This window comes from Amblyomma americanum, chromosome 1 (assembly GCF_052857255.1).
Source record: "Amblyomma americanum isolate KBUSLIRL-KWMA chromosome 1, ASM5285725v1, whole genome shotgun sequence".
NCBI lineage: Eukaryota > Metazoa > Arthropoda > Arachnida > Ixodida > Ixodidae > Amblyomma > Amblyomma americanum.
The window spans coordinates 243,648,465-243,667,044 of NC_135497.1; the positions used below are offsets into that span (position 1 = coordinate 243,648,465).

General features: G+C 45.9%; 1 protein-coding gene across 1 annotated transcript in view; it reads left to right on the forward strand.

The window, feature by feature from the left end:
• The window catches only part of Ublcp1 (Ubiquitin-like domain-containing C-terminal domain phosphatase 1), a 78,581-nt gene that overhangs the window by 28,250 nt on the left and 31,751 nt on the right, over positions 1-18,580 (forward strand). The window lies entirely within an intron of this gene.

Sequence of the window (18,580 nt, forward strand, 5' to 3'; positions counted from 1 at the left end):
GAAGAGGCCATTGTCCTGAGGTGACTGTAGACTAAGCGATGAGGATAATGAAATTCGCTACACTCCTGCTCGAGCTGTTCAGAATCAGCTCAGGTTTCATGCTTCAAAAAGAGGCAAGTTTGCTCAGTGTGACAAAAAAAATCATATAAGTTCACCCAAGAATTGGTATCTTGGCAGTATCACGCTGCAGGTGCAGATTAATTAATTCTGCCTCAGAGAAGAGCTACATAGGCCACAAAGTATTTTAGGCCAGTGTTACACTGACAGCTGTTAACAAATATTTTAAAAACTATTTTTCACTGCACAAACAATAATACCTAGTTTTGTGTTGGTCATGTGAGTATGTTAATGAGGCTCTCCTAGAAATTCTACCCAGAGCTAAACTACAATTGGCCTGAACTTAGTTTCTATAGCAACAATGAAGAACTTAAACACAGGCAGATTATTCAAGAAGTTTTATTCTTCATGGTGTGCCCTACAAATTTTAAATTATACTGAAAAGTAATCGAGTGGAGTGTTTGTGCCACAAAAACTAAACCTCAACAACAAAGAGAACAAAAGCTAAAGGTAATCGCAAAGTGCCCAAAACTTGAATGTTTGGCAGAACAAAAATGAAAAGAAAAACTCTCTACAACTGGAACAAAACAGGGTGATACCTAGCACACAGTTGAAAATTGTTTCATCCAAATCCCCAGTCTGGTGCTCCAGCACTCGTCAGCCAGCATGTCATGAAATGTACCTTGTTTCTAGTAGCTGTAAAAGAGTATACAGTTGATCCGGCATTTTGATATGTGACCAGTAACCCTCAATGACCACCATGCTGAATGCTTTCGAGAGGCTGTTCTAGAAACAAGACTGAGTGAAACACTTATCAAGTTAAGCTGGCGTAATAATGCAAACCGTTAATCTGAGAGTTCACTACCACGCAACTCTGAGATAACTCGTAAAGTTTTGCAATCGAATGAAAAAAAGACTGCCTATTTTATAAACAAAAGTCAAGAGGCTGCCATGCAGTGGCACGATGGAAGTGCTGCAATACAACAATAGCGATACAATGTACACTTTAAGCAACATAATAAAACATGTTCTTTTATCCTTAATTATCGGAATTTAAACATCCTTGTTTTCCTTGCTCTCTTGTACAATTAAGTTTGGATCGTAAAAGAGCTCAAACAGACAAGGATACAGAAAGAGATGGCCATATAGTGTGCTTACTTCCAGTGTCTTTGAGTACGTCCACAATCTAAACATGGTTGACCAACTAGCCTAAACCCTGCCATTATTCCAAAATTAAGCCCTTCACAAAGTGGGGGTACCTTTCACTATACAAGGTGCACCATAACAAATCCAGCACTTTTTACATGACATGTTTTCTCAAGAATAAACACTGCTTGAAGATTTTGCAGTAATACTAGTCTTTTTGATTGTACGAATGTAACATGCAAGTGTTCAATGAAATGACCATCTGCCCATCTTGATCGTTGCTCCAAATCCGGCTATAATGCACCATGAAGGGCAGGCGCTGCTTGATTTTTGTTTTCCTAATGAAGCATGTAGCGTGCAACCCTTCTGCTGGCCTGTATGCAGCAGGTTTGTCTAGCTAGGAGAACTGTGGTTTTGCTATAAATATGAAATAGTACTTGGGAACCGAATGGCTTTCTAAAATGTATTTAACATATAACAGCGCCTGGTGTAAGCAACGTCACTGGGGGGACCGCAGCAGTGGGCTAGTGGTCTGAGAATCCACCTCGCAAGCGGGAGGTGCGGGGCTCAATCCCCAGTGCAGCCGGGTACCCACTGGTGATACAATGGGTACAAGCTTCCCTCTGATCTGGTGCTCGGCTTATTTCGGATAAAAGCCTTGAGAAATTGGTCGTATAAATGGCCAGTTTAAAATTTGAGCTAAATGGCCAGTTTAAAACTTTAAAATAAACAAGCTGCATTATATACCAAAAATGATTTGTGTGCTCTCGCTTACATGACATCAGGTAATCATATGATAGCGTTGGTAGCAAACAAAATGCATGTGTGGAACATATACATGCACTGTTTTCGTTCATATCGTACCTGTTATGTGCTGTTATAGCCTGTTAGCTGCGGGGAAAGAAACAGGTAGGAGCAATTTTGTGTTACAGCCTTTCTTCTGGTGGAATTTGAATCATGTGAAGTGCAGCTGAAAGAAATTGTTTCGTACATAAGTATATTTTATGCAACACAACAATAGGTTCACAGGGCCATGATGAGTTGTCGTTTAAACTAATAGCGAGCATTTTACTATAACGTATGATGCAAGTCAGTGATGCTGGAGACACAACACTAAATATTGTGAGGTAACAAGAGCTAATACGAGCAATCATGCATTTAAGAGATATTGTCAATATTGAAGCGGGAAGACGACGACGAGACTGAGCGAGTAAACGGGTGGACGAAGACGAAGATAGCAACGAAGTTCTGACTGTGTTCTGAGAGCCGCTCGTAGCAGTTCCTTCGCTGGTGTACATAGCTGTAAATATATTCTTTCCCGCAACATATTTGGTGGAGGTGCGCCTTTCCCCTATGTCTACCAATGACGGAGCTCCGCAGCGGCTGACAGCTGCCTTCGCTCATCATGACTCAGGACGCCTGCCAGCAAAAATCACCATCGGCCATGCCATCACTCGTTCTTTCTGCTCCTCGTGACCCTGGGACATTTTCTGGCACCGACAACGTTGACGTGGACGACTGGATCCAGATGTATGAACGCGTGAGTACATACAACCGCTGGGATCCAACCCTTATGCTCGCCAATGACATTTTCTACCTAAAAGACACCGCCCGAGTCTGGTACGAGACTCACGAAGATGACTTGACCAGCTGGGACGTCTGCAAGCAGAAACTGCGCGACCTGTTTGGACGGCCGCTCGGCCGAACACTCGCCGCTAAGAGGGACCTTGCATCCCGAGCTCAAACTTCTACGGAATCCTATGTTTCGTACATTCAGGACGTGTTGGCCCTCTGCAACAAAGTTGACAATAACATGCCCGAATCTGACAAAGTGGGTCACGTGTTGAAGGGGATCGCCGACGATGCCTTCAACCTACTCGTCTACAAGAATTGCACTACAGTCGACGACATTATTAAGGAATATCGCCGCTTCGAGGTAGCTAAAAGCAGCCGTATTAGCCAGCCGTACACACGCCTCCCCAACACGGCTGCCACTTCCTCATGTGAAGACCTGCTGCACCGGCAAACTCCTGCGCCTCCAGAAAATGTGACCCGCATTATTCGACGCGAACTCGAAGCCATGCCCCCTGCCTCCCTGCACCTACGTGATGGCGACAACCACTTGCCCACCATCTCTATGGTATAGGCCGTAGTCCGTCAAGAGCTTGCAAATCTTGGCCTCCAACCCGTCAGCCCCTTACGTCCTTCATCCCCACCCGACATCACTGCGATTGCTCCTGACCGCCCTTCCTACTTCGCTCCACGTCGACGTAACCCTAACGACTGGCGGACACCCGACGACAGGCCCGTTTGTTTCCTCTGCCACCGTATTGGCCACATCCCCCGTCACTGTCGCAATTATTGGTCCCGTCGTAGCGCATACAATCCTCTCAGCTCTCACCGCAACGACGAACAGCCCAGCCACTTCACGCTCCCTCCAGCCCGGCAGAGTGCTACAGTCAGCGGCCAGTTTTCCCGCCCCAGCCGCTCCCCGTCCCGCCTGCGTCGGCAGTCTCGTTCGCCCCTACGCCGTCGCTCCTCTCCTAGCCCCTACGTACGCTCGCAAGCGGAAAACTAGACACTGCAGTGTCTGGAGGTGATGCTGCAGTACAGCCCCAGTCCAAAAATCCACGCTTAGCCCTCCGCGCACACCAAAATTTGCTCGCTATTCATGTCGATGGAGTCCCTGTGAGAGCCCTGATCGATACGGGCGCGCACGTGTCCGTCACGAGTTCAACCCTCCGACGCCGCCTCAGAAAAGTGCTGACCCCTGCACCCACAGCCCTTCGCGTTGCCGACGGCGGAACGCCTCCTGTGGTTGGACTATGCACAGCCCGTGTGACCATTTTCGGCCGCCATACATCCGTTCTATTCTCTGTTCTGGACCAGTGCCCTCATGACGTCATTCTTGGCCTCGACTTCCTGTCTGAGCATTCAGCCCTCATCAACTGCGCCACCAGTGTTGTCCAGCTTGACCTTCCCCTTTCTGCTGAGTCACCGTCCCCAGTTTTACCTCGCCTTTGTGCTGTCGACTTTGTCCGTTTAACGCCTAAAGCCGCCACTTACATTTCTTTCTCATCTGTTCCTCCTGTCTCTGATGGTCCCTACGTAGTCACTCCGGACCTTGACGTCGCCCTCTCGTGATCTATTGCGCTTGCGCACACTGTCTGTACAATGTCGGCCAACCGAGCGTACCTTCCGGTTCTGAACTTTGGCTCGTCTATCCAAACGCTCCCGCAAGGCATCTCACTCGCCACGCTCTGCACGGCTGCCGAATGTGTCATATCAGTCGTGGGCACCTGCTTACCTTCTACTCATCAAAGCCTGTTGCCTGCGGCCACATCAGCCGAGAAACCAACAGACGACTACGCCGACATGATCTCTTCTGACCTACCGCCAATGGAAGCTCACGATCTTAGGTGCCTTTTATCATCTTTTCGCGACATCTTCGACTTTGATGCCCGTGTTTTGGCTCGTACCTCTGTAGTGACGCATCGCATAAACACTGGTGATGCCGCTCCTATTCACAGACGTCCGTACCGCGTGTCCAGCGCTGAACGCACCGTCATCAATCAAGAGGTGGAAAAGATACTCGCAAAAGACATCATCGAGCCCTCGTGAAGCCCTTGGGCTGCACCAGTTGTCCTGGTAAAAAAGGACGGCAGCTGGCGCTTCTGCGTTGATTACAGGCACCTAAACCGCATCACAAAAAAGGACGTGTATCCTCTCCCGAGGATCGATGATGCATTAGATTGCCTCCACTGCGCCAAATATTTCTCTTCAATTGATCTTTGGCAACTTGCCGTTGATGAAAAGGACCGTGAAAAGACCGCCATCGTGACGCCTGATGGCTTATACCAATTTAAAGTCATGCCATTCGGACTCTGTAACGCGCCGGCTACCTTTGAACGAATGTTGGACTCCCTTCATCGCGGCTTTAAGTGGTCGACCTGCCTATGCTACCTTGACGATGTTGTGGTTTTCTCGCCTACTTTTACCACGCACCTCGAACGCCTCTCCAGTATTCTGACAGTGTTGCGTAACGCCGGACTCCAGCTGAACTCATCGAAATGCAGATTCGGTCGCCGCCAACTCACTATTCTCGGACACCTGGTTGATGCTTCTGGTGTCCGCCCAGATCCAGTCAAAATTCAAGACGTCAAGGACTTTCCTGTTCCTAGGTCGTCGAAAATGTGCGCAGCTTTGTCGGTTTGTGCTCGTATTTTCGCTGTTTTATCAGATTTCACCGGCATCGCTCGCCCCCTCACCGACCTTCTTAAGAACGACAACCCCTTTAACTGGGGCCCTGCTCAGGAGGACTCATTTTCCTCCCTCGTTCAATTGCTAACCTCTTCACCCATCTTAGCCCATTTTTACCCGTCGTCTCCCACAGAAGCTCGCACCGACGCCTCCGGATATGGGATTGGTGCCGTGCTAGCCCAACGTCAACAGGGACAAGATCACGTCATCGCTTATGCCAGCCGCCTACTTTCCGCCGCAGAGCAAAATTATTCCATTGCTGAGCGCGAGTGTCTCGCCCTTGTCTGGGCTGTAGCTAAATTCCGCCCATACCTGTTCGGCCGCCCATTCGCTGTTGTCACTGATCACCACGCTCTCTGTTGGCTCTCTTCACTAAAAGGTCCCACCGGTCGCCTTGGTCGCTGAGCTCTGCGTTTCCAAGAATATACATACTCTGTAGTGTACAAGTCCGGTCGTCGCCACAAGGACGCTGACTGTTTATCCCGGTACCCTGTGGAGCCACCTGACCTAGAAGACGCTGAGACCCTGCCCTGCCTCTTCGCTATCACTGCACGATCTGCCGATTGCACGATCTGCCGACAGCCGGCCACCTTGGCGTGTCCCGCACATACGCTCGAGTGCGGCACCGCTTCTTTTGGCCTGGCCTGTATCGTTCTGTCAAGCGTTACGTTGTCGTTTGCGACCTGTGTCAACGTCGTGAAAGGCCCTCCACTTTGCCTGCCGGTCTCCTACAACCCATCGACGTACCTCCGGAACCTTTTCCCCGTGTTGGCCTCGACCTTCTTGGCTCTTTTCCCACGTCCCTCTCCGGCAACAAGTGGATCGCTGTCGCAACTGATTATACGACTCGGTACGCCGTCACGCGTGCTTTGCCTACCAGCTGCGCTACCGATGTCGCCGATTTTATTCTCCAAAACGTCTTTCTTCACCATGGCGCCCCTCGTCAACTGCTCACCGACCGTGGTCGTTATTTTCTGTCCCGAGTGATTCGTGACATTCTTCGTTCGTATGCCACGCAGCACCAGCTCGCGACAGCTTACCATCCACAAACCGACGGGCTCACGGAACGGTTCAACCGCACGCTCACCGGCATGTTAGCAATGTACGTCTCGCCAGACCACCCAGATTGGGACGCTGCCTTGCCTTATGTCACTTTTGCATATAACTCTTCACGGCATGACACAACCGGCTATTCCCCTTTCTGCCTTTTGTTTGGTCGGCACCCCATCATGCCTTTGGACACACTCATGCCGTCTTCTTCAGTCGCCATCACTGCTTACGCTCAGGACGCCATCGCCCAGGCCTCTCTGGTGCGCCAAATAGCCCGTAGTCTGCTCCGTGCCTCACAAGCTTCCCAGAAGTCCGCCTACGACCGCCATCACCGGGCGGTCGAATATGAACCCGGCTCACTCGTCCTTCTCTGGATGCCGTCACGCAGCGTCGGTCTCTCCGAGAAACTCTTTTCTCATTACCGGGGCCCTTACCGTGCGGTGCACCGTGTCACCGCCGTGAACTATGAAATTGCACCCCTTGCGTGCTCGCCATTGTCCTCCGGCCCCTGCACCGACGTCGTCCATGTCTCCCGCCTAAAACCTTATCACGACGTTCATACGTCGCCACTCTAACGCCGAGACGGCGTCTCCTCAGCCGGGGGTCCTGAAGCGGGAAGACGACGACGAGACTGAGTGAGTGAACGGGTGGACGAAGACGACAACGAAGTTCTGACTGCGTTCTGAGTGCCGCTCGTTGCTGTTGCTTCACTGGTGTACATAGCTGTAAATATATTCTTTCCCGCAACAGTATACATGTTCCTGAATGAACTAAAGTTATCCTTAGAAGCATTCAAGGGAAGACCGTTTTGCTAAATGCCATTTGCCAGAATAGGCCTTTTATGAACCAGTTTCAAATGCAAATAATCTGATTTTAAGACCACGCTATGCATGCTCTAGTGCTAAAGTAGTTGCATACAAGCAATTTGTATACAAAACTCCTAGCTTTATGGTAGGTCTGTACTGCACAATTATTATGTGCTATAAAACAGACCTCTGCTTGCTGAAAGCGACAAATACTGGGTTTTCAAGGCATGAAAGAAGTTACAAAGTTCCTTCTGCAGGTTTTGAACCTGAGGCTAGTTATTTGAAAAATATAAATTCCTGGCCTGCAGTGATTAAATTTTCAACAAATAACATTTCCATTGCAACAGTGGAAATGCTCTCTTATTTGAGGATCGACTTTTCAAAAGCCTGCATTTCATGGCAGCTGTGAAGTAGCTCTGATAAAGAGAAACCAGTCACGACACACAACCAAGCCCCCGTAGCCGGAAAGCGGCACATTTTCAAGTATATCCTTATGATGTAGGTTTAAAGTAAGTGTCAAACAATACAAATCCCTTGATTTCCTTCATTATTTATCCCTGGTGTATACATACAAAGATAACCATACAAGATGTGGTTATCTGTTGTGGGGTTTGAATGGGGAGATAAGTACGTTCTCCCCACTCAATCGCGGCTGACACGGTTCAAAGCCGCCCGGACATCACCCCGTGATCGCGTGCGCTACCGAGCGCTCGCCGACCACGGCGGGCCTTGCTCTGGGGGAACAAAGGAACGACACACTGGCTGACACAAACAGGCATTTATTGCTACAGAAACAATAACGCCAGCTAGCAACAAGGTACGCTAATGAATCAAGGTCGTCCGACTCACCAGCAAGGTTCCGAGCGAATGTTCGCCCGCGCTAGGGCAAGGGATATATCTTCCGAAGGCCGGACGGGACGAGTACGGGAGCCTGTCTCCCCGTCGCTTCCTCGCCCGCCGGCGAAGAGCGGAGCCCCGAGCGACGCGTCCGCTCAGGCCGACGATCCCAGCCGAAACCCCTCTCCCGCGCGCGGGCTTTGGCAGTCTCCGCGCAGCGAAGCTGGCGCCCTCTCTTGCGAGTTAATGTAACTCACAAGGGATTGCGCTCAGCCTCGAGGTGAGACCGCCGCTGCACGTAGCCTCGCGGGAAAGCAAACTCAGGGGGCTGCAGGGCAGGTCCCCACACTGTACATAGTAAGAGCTTACTTGAAAGGTAACTCGCCATACAAGGAGTGTATGGTAGAGAGAGAGTAGACAGATGGTTTCTTGACACTCACGAAGTGATCAAGGGAAGGGAAAACCTCAGCGTGCTTGCCAACGTTTCGACAAGTCTTGTTTTCTTCTGGGGTCAATATGCCTAGAGGAAACTTAGTATCTCTCAAGTACAGGGTTCTGCACTCTCAGTGCGAACACGCGAGCACATGTCTATGCTCTTTGGAGGGCCACTGCGTCTGACAATGCCGCACATCGAAGTGAAGTTACAGGTGACACGAAGCACCACATCCAGGTGCATCTCCTCCTGCGCCATTTTACAGCGATGAGTGGCTGTGTCGCATGCAATGGACCTCTAAAGAGTACGGCCACGCGCTTGCATGTTCGCACTAAAAGTAGGCAACTATTTATATTCCGGCACTGGCGTAATTATTTAAAAAGACCTTGCACATGGTCAGAGGTTTCCCAACTAATCATTTCCTCCTCCTTTTCTGTTTTCTTTAATTTATCGTTGTACTTTTGCCTTATGCCCTGCACCTCCTGGTGTCACTTCTCGGAACCTTTGGCTTCCACACTCCCCCCTCCCCCTTCTTTTTGCCTTTTCTCCGAGCCCACCCTCATTTTCTCTTTTTCCTTCAAATTAATTTGCCCCCCCCCCCCTGGTATTTTATTCTGCCATGCTGCTTAATTTATCCTAGTTTTTTCAGGTAAAGACAGCCAGCCATACCAAGCCACTTGTTGCAGCTGGACACAAAGTTTTTCAAGCCCACTACCTCTCCACGCTCACATCCTGGGATTCCTTTATACTGAGCTGGCCTTTTCTTTTCACAGTTTTGCAGGTCGACCGGTTAATCCTCTTTAGCAGCCATCATGCCTGGACAAGGTTCACGCTCCCCATCCTAGCGCCCTTCCCATATCGCACCCTCGTCCCACACAGCCGGTCTTTCTCCTCGAAGTGGAAACCTTATTTATTCCCACCAATGGTGAACGCTTTGCCAGACGAGGACAAGTGTTCTTGTCGAAACGTCGGCAAGCACTCTGAGGCTTTTCCCTCCCTTATTCAGTTTGTGAGATATCAGGGATAGGTGTTCAAGCAGACATAGCACACTAAAACACATTTTTTAGTGACACTAAATTCTCAGTGCCTTTAGTCCTGACCACATTCTGAATCATGCTTTGGTGCCTTAGAATATCAAAATACTGGACATGACAAAAACAACTAATTTGTGAGGGCTATTATGTGCTATAGGAGAAATTATAACATTCTCCAACAATAATGAAAAGAGACCACCAGCATTGACATCAATGTACCATTTGGCTGTAACATATAGCCCTAACATGAAAATCTAGTTAAACGTAAATTCCCTTTTCACACTTCAAAGCTACAAGCAATATTTCTAGAAAGCGCGAGAACAGAAGCTCATACATTGTGCCAAAGAAAAGAGTGCATAACAGTACCACTTATGAGGTGTTTATCGGCAACTGCAATGAGCAAGGCTATGTGAATGACAATCCGGAGTTGCAGAAAATCAGAAATAAGCGCAATTCAATTGGGTCCTGTTCTGGGATCTCAGTGGAATGGCTGCCATTACTTTAGCAACAAAATGGTACTGTACCAATAATACCTGAAGCAGAATAGCTTTACCCTTTGCAAGTCCCGCACTATACCCATTACCAAGGTAGTGCTAAATCTAGCCTGAATTTTTCAACCAACAGTAAGCCATGTGAACTAAAATAGGTCATGTTTGATGGTTACATTGTTTCACTTTGTTTTTCTTTCTTTTCTTTTCTTTATTTTTTCTTAGACATTTGCCTAAGAGAGGGCTGAGACTAAAGGCTTGGTATCGCCTGACGAGGCCTCAGCCCCCTGTGCATGACAAAGAAGCAAAAAATTTATATATATTCACATACATATAACAGTGCGGCTGGGCGGCACACAAACATTATCATTGGTCAAAACACAAACGCATACACTGCATACAAGAAACAAAAAGATACATCTGTAAAAGGAAAGGGCACTCAACGAGAAAATTGCGCTATAAAAGTGGAATGGGTACAACATAAAAATGATAAGAATTATGATACATATGCAACATAATACACTAAATGAGAGATTTTTCCTCATTTTCCTCCTTTACTCTTCCCCTTCAAGCACAGAAAGAAAATATGTCCATGAACAAATATCCGCACATATACGAACAGTACAGGTATCGCAAGCAAGAAAAATGGGAGATGGCAAAGGAAACATGATTAATTGCAAAAGAAACAGAACATCTATACACTACACTTCCAAGGAAAAGATATTAGTGAGAAGAGCAGACAACGTCACTGAACAAAAGAGCTCTCTTACAATCCTTTTTGAAGGCAGGGAATGGTTTATTGTAATTAACGGGAATGTCTCTTCTATTGAGCATTTTGGTAACCTGAAAGGGTAGTGCTTGCCGGCCATAGTTTGTTCTAACTATTGGCATTCTTATTTTCGGATCTCTGATGTCGTACGGGCTTACACTCTTCGTAGGTACGTTATGCAGTCTGTTCTTGTGTATCCAATGTAGCAGCTTGAAGTAGTATACCTGGTTTGCCCTCCGGATATTGTACTTACTAAAAAGCAGGTGAGTTCTTAGTTTCCGTTTATCCTCATAGTAAGTTTCGCATATGCGTAGCACTCTCTTCTGCAAAGTAACTAATTTGTTGTAATTTGAGTCAGTTGTGCCCCAAACTAGTATACTATAGCTTATTCTAGAGTAGAACAGAAAATAATATAATGTCAGCTTCAACCAAGATGGAATTAAGTGTTGAATTCGGTAGAGGCAGCCTGTAAACCGTGATAATTCGGACTTAAGGCTATCTACGTGGGTGTTCCATGAGAAATCACCACTGAACAATACCCCCAAGAACTTTTGCTCGGTGACCTCCGCCAGCGGGTTGCCGTCGTACCTGATGTTGGTGGGACTGTCATCTCGCTTGCTTGTGGGTTTAAAAATTACGTATTTAGATTTTGTTATATTTAGGCTTATACGATTAGCTTGCAGCCACGTAGATATTTTAGTAGGTATTCATTTAAAGATTTTTCTAGCCATGCTTTTGTTGCTCCCGTAAAGAATATATTAGTGTCATCTGCGTACATGATTAATTGAGGAGATCCTGGTATCATAGTTATATCGTTCACGTATATAAGAAATAGTAAAGGCCCCAGAATGGATCCTTGAGGGACGCCGTACTGTAACTCTATTTTACTAGACAAACAGTTGTTTATAATTACATACTGGGACCTACCCTTCAGATATGTTTCAAGTAGTCTGAGCGCTACACCCCTAATCCCACAGATCTCTAGCTTCGTTAATAATATATCGTGTTGTACAGTATCAAACCCTTTCCTAAGATCTATAAATAGACCCAGTGTTAGGAGCTTTTTTCTGTTTTCATAAATTTTATCTTTTATATGCAGAAGAGCCTGTTCTGTAGATTTTTTTCCTTGAAAGCCATGCTGAGCGTCAGCTATTATTCCATGTTTCTGAAAAAAACTAGTGAGTCTGTCATTGACAACGCGCTCAAATATTTTAGAGAAAATATTCAAGACGGAAATTGGCTTAGAGTTATTAATATTTGCTGCACCACCGCCTTTATACATGGGAACTACTTTTGCTATCTTTACATCTGCAGGAAAATCTCCAGTAAGAAGCATCAGATTAACCATGTATGACAACACGTGGCTTATGTGGCTTGCGATATGTTTAATTGGCAAAGCTTTTATCCCGTCATCTCCAGATCATACATCGTTTTTCGAACCCTTGATTATTCTGTAAATTTCTGATGGACCGCTAGGAGAAATCGAGATGGAGCCCATTGGGCCATTGGTATGTGTCGGCTCGTACGTACTAGCAAGTGGACCAGTATACTTTCCAAAGCTAATGAAACTAAGATTCATTTCTTCCGCAAGCTGCGCATCTGGGAGACGATCCCCATTCACTGTAATAGCTGTTACGCAGGGATTCGGTCATTTTCTGTTGATTAAATTATTAACCATCTCCCACAGCCTTTTATTGTCATTACGAACCCGAAGAATTTCAGCCTGAAAATATTCAATTTTCGCTTTCTTCAGGTCTGAGTTCAATTTGTTCCTGAAGGTTTTAAACTCGGCAAATAGATGCAGATCGCGAGATTTCAGAAAAGCATGAAACTTCTTATTTTTTTCTTTTATGCGCTTGAATAACTTCACGGTCATCCAAGGTTTACGCATACCTTTTTTCTTTGTTTTATGCTCACACAAAGGAAAAGCTGCATCATAGCACCGCAGAACTCTTTTCAGAAATATTCTATACGCGGTTGTAGCATTCTGTTCCATGTAAACGCCATCCCAGCTTTCGTTCTCTATTAGGGTGCAAAAATACTTCAGAGTTTCATCATTTATTTTACGATGCCAGGTCTTTTCCTTATTATCTCTGTGTCTGCTGGAAACAGGGGGACCCAAACAGAACACGGGAAGGTGATCACTAATGTCACATGTTATAACAACAGCGGCGATATTGTCACAATTCATATTTGTAACGCAGATGTCAAGACACGTTGCAGTATCAGTGGTCACCCTTGTTGGAACTGTCACAACGTTCGTACAAGCATAGAGATGAATAAGGTCACGAAATTCATCTGCATTCGAGCTGTCCGATATTGTATCAATGTTGATATCTCCAAGAATTATAAACGATTTTGTAACAGATCCTAGAAAACTCAGTGCATTTTCAAAGAATTCGCTAAATTCAGATACACAGCCCGATGGCGGCCTGTATATTGCTCCAATCACAGTACCAGATAATTTGATAAACAAACTTTTTACGTTTTTGTCAATCCTTGTCAAATTATCTATAACTTCGAAACACATATTTTGCTCAAGATATACTGCAATTCCGCCTCCTTTTTTTGTTTCCCTGCATATGCTTTCACACCTATAACCTGGCAGGTAAGGTGGTATGTCGTCCTTTGTTAACCAGGTTTTTGTTAGAACTAGGGCTTTAAATTTAATAGTCAGGGACTGAAGAAATATTACTAGATCATCGACCTTGTTTTTTATGCTGCGCATGTTTAAATGCATATTTGTAAGCTGTCGTACACTAGACATACGTTTTATTGAAAGTTGCATAGTCATAATAGCAACATCCAGCTATGTCCATTGCAAGGGTTCAATGAGCGTTAGAAACATTCCTGCTAGTGTCTATTATGTGGCTATTTTTTCCACATCAGACGCATTGGCTATTCTGATAACACCTGCAGTCTCGTCCCTGCGTGCATAGATTTTTCTGTGGGAGGTCCAAACAAACTTCCATCCCATTGCTTTCTTTCGGGCAGTCGCAGCGCCCAGGAGCTTTTTGTTTGACCCCGTTAAATGCTCATTAATGAACACAGGGTTGCTTTCCCGCCGAAGTCAATGTCCTTAGTTGTCAGCCGCTTCTTCCTGAATTTCTGCAGAACCTTGTCCCGTTTATTGCGATGCACAAAACGAACAACTATGTTTTTTTTCTTCTTTGTTGAATGTCGAGACGCGGTGACATACATCAACGTCAGAGTCAGTTATCGGTTCGTCTAAAAAAGTTCCAATTCTTTTCACAGCGTCGCATGGGTCGCCAGCACCGGGAGCACCTTTTATTTCAAGGTTATTAGCTCTCTGGTATTGCTCCAGTTCTTCTATCCTCTCGCTTAACCGGCGGTTTTCTACCGTCAGCTCGTCGTTTTTTTTAGACAACACCTTAACTTCCTTTCTCAGCTCTTTTATCTCATTCTTGATTTCCTTTACGCCATCACAGGTGTCATTGCAGTTTTTTTACGCTATCTTTTAGCGTTCTCAGCTCAGCTTTCAGTTCGCGTTTCAGATCTTCAAGCGCCTTGCTGATTTCTTTAACATCTTTGCTCATGACTAACACGGCCGTCTGAAACACAGCTTAACGCCAAGTTCGCAACACTTATCAATACAAATATAAAGCAGATCAAGCAGTTCAACACTCAGCGTTGTGTTCGGCAGCGGCGCATAGGCAGTTTTTGGATCGCAGAACAAGCAATTAAGTCTCACCTGCAACAGCAAACAGAATGCTTGAAAGTGCCTTAGACGCGCGCCGCGCCGAACTGAAGCCTGGGTTTGCAGCGGCATTCTTTATAAGGCGGATTCCACTCTTCGACGACGCCCCCTTGTGGGTCAATTCCGTCCCACGTTGAGCATGCGCTGCACGATGACGAGACAGTCACGGGAAGTGGCAATCGTGCGTTGCTTCTTGGGCGACGGAATCAGCACGCTTCCAGAACTGCAACAGCAAACAGAATGCTTGAAAGTGCCTTAGACGCGCGCCGCGCCGAACTTCTTAAGGAACTATAGACACCAAATTTTTGCTTGCGTGTTTTCTTCTTTCAAACGATGCGTTAGACATTCGTATACATGGAGTACACTGTGGTATTCTTGTACGACCGCTAAATAATATATATTTCAATTCCTTCTAAACGCTGTTTCGGTTTAATCAGTCGAACGATCGCTGTGACGTGTAGTTGGTGTTTAGGTCACATGGGGCATAAAAAATGGGCTATATAATTGCTGAACATCAGTTTTTGTCATTCCAGGTATTGGAAGAGGCTGGTTTAAATGTCCTAGTGAATTAAAACTACATATTAGAGATTATACTACTTTTCTAGTGCATCACGTGACCAAAAAATCAACTTGACGTCACAGTCATTCGGTTCACGAAAGCGAAACAGCATAAGAGAAGAAATTCAATTATAAATTATTTAGCGGTTCTAGGCAAATGCAACTCAGTAATCCATGTATTCTAATGTCTAACACATTGTTTGACAGAAGAAAATGCGCAATAAAATTAAGTGTCTATAGTAATTTCAGCACCCTATAATTAGGCATCAGGTTGTGGATCAAATTTTTTTTGCCATGCTGTGATATCAGGTCAGTTGAGTGATTTTCACAATCCCTGACAGTTCATGCTTCTTGCTCATCCCATTCACGCGATATTAGTTATGAGCAGTAACTTTTTCTGGCCACTGCCTAAGCACTAACATGAAGGCATCAGTCACTAATAAAGATGGGTGTTAAAAACTGACTGAGAACAGAACAGAAAACTTAAAAAAGCACAAGTCTTTTGTTCTCAGAAGGCTACAGAATTTTTTTTTTCGTTTATGGGTGTTTAACATCCCAAAGCGACTCAGGCTAGGAGGGACGCCGTAGTGAAGGGCTCCGGAAATTTCGACTACCTGGGGTTCTTTAACATGCACTGACATCTCACAGTACACGGGCCTCTAGAATTTCGCCTCCATTGAAGCTCGACTGCCGCGGCTGGGATTGAATCCACGTCTTTTGGGTCAGCAGCCGAGCGCCATATCCACTGAGCCACCGCGGCGGCTCTTAAGAATTCTTTTCGAGTTGAGATGAATGCTCGAAATTTCATCATAAAGAGTATCGTGTGCGGCCACAGAAAAAATCACTGTATTTTTAATTTTTCTATCAAAAGAACAGGCAATTAGAGTCCATGCTGCTTAAATTAGCTATGGCTTAAAGGTCTAATGTCTAGACTTTGAGTAACTGAAAGAGAGGAAGTTATTCTAGCTCCCTTCTCCCTAGCATTGGACTGACTGGTGGCTCCACTCTAAACCGTGATTAGCCCTCGATGCACTTCCATGTCAAAGTACTAAGAAGTAACTCACAGCATCCAGCATGATGTGGCACTTCTTTGCCATCAATCTATCCCCTGGCACTTGGAGGTTCCTGAACACATTAAATATCAGTAAATATCTGCACTGTACATGAAGTTCCTCATGCTACGGTACATCTTGACAGAAAGCATAACTAAGTGGATAAGATAAAAAGTTTGTGGAGATAAGGTTGCCACAGCTGCCACAGGACAGGATTAAATGGAGAGGTATGGGAGAGGCCTTTGTCCTGCAGTGGATGTAGTCAGGCTGCTGATGCTGATGATAATGACAAACACTGTAGTTTTGCCCCGGGCCGGCCGATTGAAAGGAGCCATGACTCAGTGGCTTGAAAATGACGTAAGAGGATTCACTGCACAAAGAACAGGAATTTATAGACTGAATGACCCTTATGTGTCTTACGAGTGCATGCACTTGAGAGGTGATAGCAGCTGTGGACGCAGCTGTCCATCGAAGTTTTGAGTCTGTCGAGATAACACATGGGGTTAAGTATTCAATGTTTTGCTGCCGAAGGCAAAATCGTCAGCGAGTGGAGTCGCATGCTGCTCACTGCCAATATCTACCGCTCAAAGTAGAAGAAACAAGGGTATTATAAATACAGCATTCCATATTATGTTTGATCAAATGCAGTGCAAATGAAGCAGACTAGAGACATGTCTTATGATGTTTGCACTCTTTACTTTGCACCAGAGGAAAATAAATTTCTGTACAGCTGACCTACTGCTTGCCACTGTCCTAGAAGAAATGCATCCAGGTCTCAAAAAGTCTACCGAGAGAATACTGATGCTGCATGTGCATTTCTCTGAACTGTTCTGAAATATGTAGAAGTTCCGAACTTTTTTACTTCCTGATTACATACTGTAATCTTTGCAAGGAATATGAGGTTGATGGACTGGAAAAAAAGCCAGGAATGGTACCTTTGCTACTTGGCACCTGGACAAACAGCTGATGCACTGGGCGTCCCCACGATCTCTGCTACCAGGCGCCCCTAGCAACAGTAGCCAATTGTCCAGATCCAAAGGAACCATGCGAATGATTACCCAAAAGTTAAGTTTAAGGACAGCAGATGCATGAACACAAAAAAGCTTTTCAACGTTGTTTCAGTGGGATGAATGGTTCCAAATCTTTAGACTATATTTGGTAGTAAACAAATGATCAGAAGACCATCTCGTGCGCAGAATCATCTCAAAGAACATTCGACACGCAGTGCCAACGTGCACAGTGTGTGCTTAATTGAATCCAAAAGTTTACGCTGATCGACCAATGTTACTTCAAATAAGAGACAGAAAGCGCATGCACGTTGTACTGATATTGTCGTGAACACAACATGCGACGAGACGCAGGGGTACAATACAAGCAAAAAACCGCTTTTCAAAAGTTGAGAACAAAATGCTCACCTTCTCACAAGTTCGCCAAACCGGAGACGTTGCCGTGTTGCTGCTTCCAACGTCACTCGCGATGCACAGAAACAATAAAATGCAGTGCAGCTGACTCTACTTGAGCAATTTCAGTCGATTAAACTTCCAACTGTTCTCACCGACTACACAATTCTCCTCCGCAAGCATGTCTACAAATTAGGCGCGCAGTCTCGCCATTTGCAGACTGCACGGAAAATTCATAGCTCCATTCGCGTAATCGCATCTAAGCTAACGTTGCTGACGTCGCAAAGGCACGCAACGGCAAAAAAACATGGAAGATGTATTTAATTTTAGGGTAGTTTTTTTTAGCTGATATCTTGAATTGTTTGTTATATAAATTTTTTCTTTTCGTTGCATGAATGTTATTACCACCAGGGCTGCAGTGCAGCTTGGCCATGGCTAGACATGGTTAACTCGAAGCGCTAGCCAAGCCCGCAGTCGGAAACATGCGACCATGCACGCAGTTAGCGCAGTGTGGAGTTGTTTGGTTTGGTTTATGGGGGTTTAACGTCCCAAAGCGACTCAGGCTACTAGAGACATCGTAGTGAAGGGCTCCGGAAATTTCGACCACCTGGGGTTCTTTAACGTGCACTGACATCGCACAGTACACAGGCCTCTAGAATTTCGCCTCCATCGAAATTAGACCGCCGCGGCCGGGATTGAACCCGCGTCTTTCGGGCTGGCAGCCGAGCGCCGTAACCACTCAGCCACTGGGGTGGCTTACCCCCGAATGCAGAAATGTAACTTGGCTCGCGCTTTGACTCAACTTCGGCAAGTCGAGTCGAAGCACCAAGGCGGCTTCAGAACGGCCAAGTTGGGTTTCGTGTTTCATAGATGCTCAACCTGACTTGCTTCGTCAAGTTAAGCGCGTGCTTGAAAGCGAGGGCGCATTGCTCGTCTGGGGATGAGAGTATTGAACAATCTATTATAATAATG